Source organism: Podarcis pityusensis (genome assembly GCF_964106645.2).
Source record: "Podarcis pityusensis genome assembly, chromosome: 17".
In the NCBI taxonomy this organism is placed as follows: Eukaryota; Metazoa; Chordata; class Lepidosauria; order Squamata; family Lacertidae; genus Podarcis; species Podarcis pityusensis.
The window spans coordinates 21,889,881-21,896,866 of record NC_138042.1 but is presented as its reverse complement, the minus strand read 5'-3'; the positions used below and the strand labels follow the sequence as shown (position 1 = coordinate 21,896,866).

General features: G+C 39.6%; 1 protein-coding gene across 26 annotated transcripts in view; it reads left to right on the top strand.

The window, feature by feature from the left end:
* The first annotated feature begins 212 nt into the window (after positions 1 to 212).
* The window catches only part of PTPRD (protein tyrosine phosphatase receptor type D), a 722,358-nt gene continuing 715,584 nt past the window's right edge, over positions 213 to 6,986 (top strand). For all 26 annotated transcript variants that reach the window (XM_080987670.1, XM_080987673.1, XM_080987664.1 and 23 more), the window contains exon 1: positions 213 to 264. The gene's annotated coding sequence lies outside the window, so the exon portion shown is untranslated. The remainder of the gene's footprint in view (positions 265 to 6,986) is intronic.

Genomic DNA, 6,986 nt, shown 5'->3' with positions numbered 1-6,986 from the left:
TTCTATTTATTAATTTCTGGTGATAACATTCTGATGTTTTATTGTGCTTAGTCGCTTTTAGGTATTTTTAAATTGTTTGGAAATGTTTTAAATAAGCTTTTATTTTTAATTGTATTGCTATTGCTGAAGTGTTCTGATTAGCATTATTTCAACATTTTCTTTGAACCTCAATATGAGATGACATTTTCTCTGTGTTTCTTTTTTTACCTGTTTCAGGTCTCAGGGTGGAGAATTTGGAACTGAATCAAAATCTACACACTCAGGGTAAGACTGATAATTTCTGTTACCTTTTTTTGCTGCAAAGTGCTTAATAATCTAAGAAATTAAATTCTAGTGAGAAGGTGCTCTACTCAGAGATGGATAACAGGCATGTTTTTGCTATTTGAAGTTATTTTGAGACAGCAGGAAGTTACGTGGCATATATGTGGGCAGATGTTTCTGCAGTTTCAGTTTTAAGAAGCCAATAAGATGGTCCTTGTTTCTATCTAGAATTGGTTGAACAAATCAGTGCTTTTTGACAGACATATGTTACCATGTTTGAGCTTCAGGTAGGTAGCCGTGTTGGTGTGATGCAGTCGAAATAAATAAATAAAAATTGTCCACTAGCACCTTAGTGACCAACTAAATATGTTCTGGGTATAAGCTGTTCTGTGCATGCACACTTCTTCATGTTTGAACTGTTCTTGTAGATCCTGTATTTTTGCACTGGCCATGATCCAAAGACACATAGGACAAACTTTTTATAGTGAGCCAAAATTTAATGTCCATGGTGAAGTCTCTCTTTGAAGTTTAGGTTAAACTCTTGTTTGTAGTCCTATGGTTTGGGAAAGGGTGTGATTTCAACGTAGATTTTGAAACATGCCTGAGATATAGTTGCTTTTTAAAATGGGAGATGTTCTGCTGAAATAAATTCCAGTTATAAACAGAAAAAAAGATTCATGGTAAGAAATTCCATGATGGAAAGGAATAAAGCCTACCAGAAGTAGAAAGTAAAATGTGCTTTATCACCTGTCAAGCATTATCAAAATGGGTTTCAGCAGCCAAACTTTAATACCATAGCTCCAGGAAGTAAAAAAATGGATGCTTTTTTCACTGAAAATAAAAATTAGGGGTATGTTGTTAGGGCTTGGAACTGTTTTATATCCTATGCATTCCAATAAACAGGGGGGGGGGGGACCTCTCAAAAAACCCCACAGCTCTAAACCTATTGAGAATAGGGATTTTCAGATGATCCTGTACTGCATATTTACATGGAAGTAAGTTTGTTTAACAGAGTTTACTGACAATAAGTAGCAGTCTGCTGTGATTTAACAGCCAACAAAGTAACTGTGAAAGTTGAACTGATAACCTTAACACTGTTTCCAGAATGCTCTGCGATGTTTAAGACTGTTCTATAGGATTATGGATAATAAACTCAAGTGCTTGTTTACACAGAGATGCTCTAGTTAGCATTCCACTGAGATAAAGCTTATAAGGTAACATCATTTGTATTACACAAATTAGCTGTCATGCACAGAACATTTGGGCAGACAACAAAAGCCCCAAAGAGCAGAAAACCCAAGCCCAGGAGAACTAGCTTGTCAGCTTTGTTTTGTGGTTTTGTTGATTGTGTGAAAACAGCAGTATCAAATGTATTCCAGGAAAAGTGATATGCCTCACTACCCCCTTCCACTGTAAAAATACAACCTCAACTGTTTAAAGCCAAGTATATGGTTCCATTCACGAAACGCCTCTGAAGGGGGTTGCAAAAATGAAGGTTTTTCCTAAACAACATATGATTCATCTGGGGAAAAAAGGTTTGCTGTACCCAGTTGTCCCTGAATGTACAAAACTTGCTTTCTTTTAAAATGTATTTTTACATATTATGATGGGGAATATTATTTTTGGGTTATTCAAGAATTAGGAGCTTCCTCTGCATTCCCATCATTCTTGGTCTGCTCCTTGACCAGCAGCATTTGATTAACAACCTTGAGATGAAACCATATTTTTGTTAACCATTCTGATATTGTTGCATGCCACCCCCAATCTCTGAGTAGTGCAAGATTCCAGGCTTTCCAGGCCCTTACACAGGGTTCATGTTTCCTTTTAGAATGAGGCATGGTGGAGACTGTGATTTATTTACGCATGCATACAACCTGAGCATACGATGAAGAGGTTCACAGCATTATCACCCCAAAAGGGTATTGTTTCTCCCATAGCGGCAACCTTGATTCAAACAGAAATCAAACATTGCTCTACAACATTGCTCTTCCCTCCCTCTCCAGCTTGCTGATTTCCTTCTAGATCGCATCCCTGCCATACCCTCCAACTATCCCTATTTTAATGGGACATTCCCAGAATAACTGAAGTCATCTGAGCTTCATCCCAGCATGTTCTGGGGTTGAGCTGGTACTTGCAGCCAGCACTGATGCTTGCAGTGGTGTCATGCTCTCCCAAGGGCGCAGCACCAAAAGATGCATTTGTTTTGGTATTGTGCTCCCATACAAGCCAACCGACTCACGCGGCAACAAAAGACACTCTCATGTCCCGATTTTCATCAGGGGATTGTGGAAGGATATCCCCTGCTACCTCTGCTTCAAACTCTGCCTTTTTCTGTTGAGGGATGGGCCCCACCCATTTGCTGTCACACTCTGAGCCTCTTAATGCCCTTTAATGGCTCTAGTTACAGGTAGGTAGCAGTGTTGGTCTGTCATAGTCGAAACAAAAATAAATAAATAAATAAATCCTTCCAGTAGCGCCTCACAGACCAACTAAGTTTGTTACTGGTATGAGCTTTCCTGTGCATGCACACTTCTTCAGATAAACTGAAACAGAAGTCACCAGACCCTTATATATAGTGAGAGGGTGGGGAGGGGTATTGCTCAGAAGGGTGGTGGGAATGGGTGCTTGGCTGATAGGTCTGGTAAACCTGTTGACGACTGTTAACGACTGGTCTTACAGGAAAAAGCAAGGAGTGAGATGGCTAAAAATAGCTTTAGCATGTATAATGAGATAAGAATCCAATGTCTCTATTCAGACCAGGTCTCTCCATGGTTTTAAGTTTAGTAATAAGATGGTAATAAGTTGCAATTCAGCAACTTCTCTTTCCAGTCTATTTCTGAAATTCTTTTGTAATAAGACAGCTACTTCGAGATCTTGTATAGAATGTCCTGGGAGATTGAAGTTTTCTCCGACTGGTTTCTGTGTCTTGTGATTCCTGATATCAGATTTATGTCCATTTATCCTTTGGCTATAACCTCGCCAGGAGGCTAGCCTGGCTATTCCAAGAATTAGAAGCCTTGATAAATTTCATACTTCCTGGATCCAGGTATTAGAGGGGTCTGGCATGCAGCATACTTCACCCCCCCAAACACACACACACACACACACACACACACACACCATATAACAGGGATAAGGAACTATGTGGCTATCTGGATGGTGCCATCATTCCTGACCATTGGCCATACTTGCTGGGGCTAACAGAACTTACTGACTAGCTTACTCAATTTCAGATCCCTGGCTTATGGGAGCCCTTGAGCATTTGCACTACTTTGGCAATGAAAGGAAACAAGCTGATGAACAAGCAAGTTGTTCCGTTTTGATTATGGAATAGTGAAATGTAAGGATACTTGGAAATGAAACGAAAATGGGAATGTTTCCTATGAAAGCTAGCCATGTAATGTTGTGCAGTTTTGAGTGAAAATCACCTGTGCATATATCTCCCAGGAAATCCCACGAAAACTTTAGAAGGTGCACTTGTTTTCTGTAGTTACTAATGACTCAAAACTGATTTAGTGTCATAGGGTTCCTCATCCCAGTCATGAAGATCTGCTTTCAAATGTAGGTGATGAAAAGGAAATCCTGCTTTTTTAAAAACCAGAAGTACATGGCCTTCTGCAGTTTCATTATTTCAGTGCTCAGAGTTCTCTCTTTATAATAAAACGGTACATAGAATGACTGCATTAGGTTAATCCATAGATTATAGGATAGGGTTGAAATGAAAAGGTTTTGAAACTTTAATTTTATGTAGTCTAGGAAGGAAAAAGATGTTTAAATGGAACAAATCTAATTGAATTATATAAACTTTAAAGGGAAGTACTTGATAATGTCAGAAAGATTAGCTTCTTCTAGCACGGCATAAATGATGAGTCTATGAAGCAAAAGACAGTCTCAGAAATTGGAATTCAAATAGGCAAGGAGGAGTTCTTTGTGTAACCTGGCAAAAATGCAGGAAAGTCTTACAGGCACCATTACTCAAGCAAGTCTAGGCTATACAGCAAAAGACAAAACAATACACTGTATAGTTAGTATATTATAGACCAAGAAATGCTTAGGAGTCTTCCAGACCTACCAGTGGTGATTTGTGTTTTAATTTATTTTGGGGGGGAAATAAGCCTAATCAGTTGCATTAGAATTAGTGGTGAGAATAGAAGTATCAGTTACAATTTTATAGGTTTGTAATGAAGGCTTTTTGTGTTTCACTATCACATTGCATACATTCAAGTGTTGACTAAACTTTTTTTGTTTTATTTATTTATTTTGGCCTACTGATGTGTTTGGTAGGTCATAAGTAAATCACACTGAATTCAATGCGACAAACTCCCAAGTAAATCTGTATAGCCCTGCACTGTCCAACTAGTAGAAATCCAATGAATTTTGTTCTTTATGCTTAATAAGGTGTTACATGCTATGAAGATGCAGATCAGTGTATCAGCAGTTTAAGCCAGGAATTCTGGTCTGTTAGCTCTAAGGTTTCCTAATACCATATATAATACCATTTTTTTGATGTTGTCTCATTCTATAGCTTCCCCCCCCCAAAAAAAAAAACCAAAAACATGGTACCTTATCAAGCTGGCTGGCATATCCTGATATACTATACTACAGTTGTACCTTGGTTGTCAAACACCTTGGTACTCGGACGTTTTGGCTCCCAAACGCTGCAAACCTGGAAGTAAGTGTTCCTGTTTGCGAACATTTTTTGGAAGCCAAATGTCCGTTTCGGCTGTCGGCATTGTTTCCAGGGCCAAACAGCCAATCAGAAGCCATGCCTTGGTTTGCGAACGTTTTGGAAGTCGAACGGACTTCCGGAATGGATTCCGATCGACAACCAAGGTATGACTGTATATTATAATATAACACACTTGGTATGATGTATATTTAAGTGTGTCTTCTAATTAAGCTTTCCCAGCCCCAGATGTTTTTTTCTTTATCCTACACCAAATAAATACAATAATTGAATATTTTTCACTGAATAGTTCATTCAATCTAGAGTATTAAAAGGTAGGGAGTAGTTGCTGTCCAAATTATCCAATTATACTGAGTTTTATTTAAAAACAACAACAACCAACAGTGACAGAATGACTCGACACATTATATACTACAGTTACCCTTTGTATAACCACTGGCTTAAGATTTAATGCAAAATCATTAAATCAGTGCTTAGGTAATAGTGACAAATTTTCTAAAAAGATACAAGATGTAGGAAAAGCATTAATATTACAAGTCCATTCTTCTACATTTCAATCTGTTCTTTGTTCCCACTCTAAGAAATGCAGTTTGGAAGAAGGTGGAATGAGTGGGAAGGCAGTACTGGAATAAGCTCATTGTTAGTGATAGGGGTGGTCACCCCTTTGGTTCTGCCAGTCCATCACAAGCTGTGCAATGCATCATTTCCCCCCCCCCCTTCTGTACGTTGCACCTCCCACTCATAACCGCAAGGCTTGGGGTGACGAGAGGATATTGAGCACTTCTGGGACGTCGCTGCTAGCAGGGGTGGGTGGGTTGTTAGTAAAAAGACTGGCTCTGCTTTGCTGCCTAATTTTCACAAGAGATAATGATCTGGTTTAGAAAGAATTGCCCAGAAGCAGCTGTAACAATTGGAGTTGGGGGCATAACGTCACCTTATTATGAAGTGAAGCGTATCTGAATCAAGTTCCGAGCAGCAGCGGTTTTTGTCAACACAGCCCCTGTTCAAAACTTGTCCTGTGGATTTGAGTAGTTCTGTACTCATTGTGACGGTTGATTACCTAGTCCTTCCTCATCCCCTGATAAACAACCATTCTCAGTAAACTGCAAAATGAAGTAACTACTTTAAGCATCTTAGGACTATTCCGAAAAAAATCCCAAAAGGTTTCAAAGTAGAAAATATCAGCTGGAAAACTGGACTCTCATAGTGGGGGGAAAAGTACCATGAGAACTGTACTTAGGCCCATTTATTTCAATAGGTCTACTGTGTATGACTAATAATAATAATAACAATTAATTATTTTTTTTTTATATCCCACCCTCCCCAGCCGAAGCCGGGCTCAGGGGGCTAACAACAATAAAATAATACAACATTCTAAAATCATTTCATTATAAAATTAATTCAAATCAAATTGATGGCAACCATTGGGCTAGAGTTCTGTGAAGATTGCCAAAGAAGGGAGTCAGGCTGTGCCCTGGCCAAAGGCTTGGTGGAACAGCTCTGTCTTGCAGGCCCTGCGGAAAGATGTCAAGTCCCGCAGGGCCCTAGTCTCTTGTGGCAGAGCATTCCACCAGATTGGAGCCACAGCCGAAAAAGCCCTGGCTCTGGTTGAGGCCAGCCTAACCTCTCTGTGGCCTGGGACCTCCAAGATGTTTTTGTTTGAAGATCATAATGCTGGATATCATCCCATATCTATTGGGTCTGTCCCATTTTATGGAGCAGAATATAATCTTTCGCCATCCTCCATGTGAGAGCCCTTTAGATATCTGAAGATGTCAAGCTGGGTCTTCTTTTCCCCTCCCCTTTTTTGAAGATGGGGACAACATTTGCCCACCTACAATCCGCAGGGACCTACCAACTGAGCTATCCCAGACACCTCTTCTTCAAGAAGAGGAATGAAGAGACTAAGGATTCTCATGCAGACTAAGGGAAAAGGGACTGCCACACCCACCCACAATTCAGTGTTTCTTTCCACCCAATAAACTCAGCCAACATATCCACAGTAATCATTTGTTAAAGATATATTAGTTCACTACTG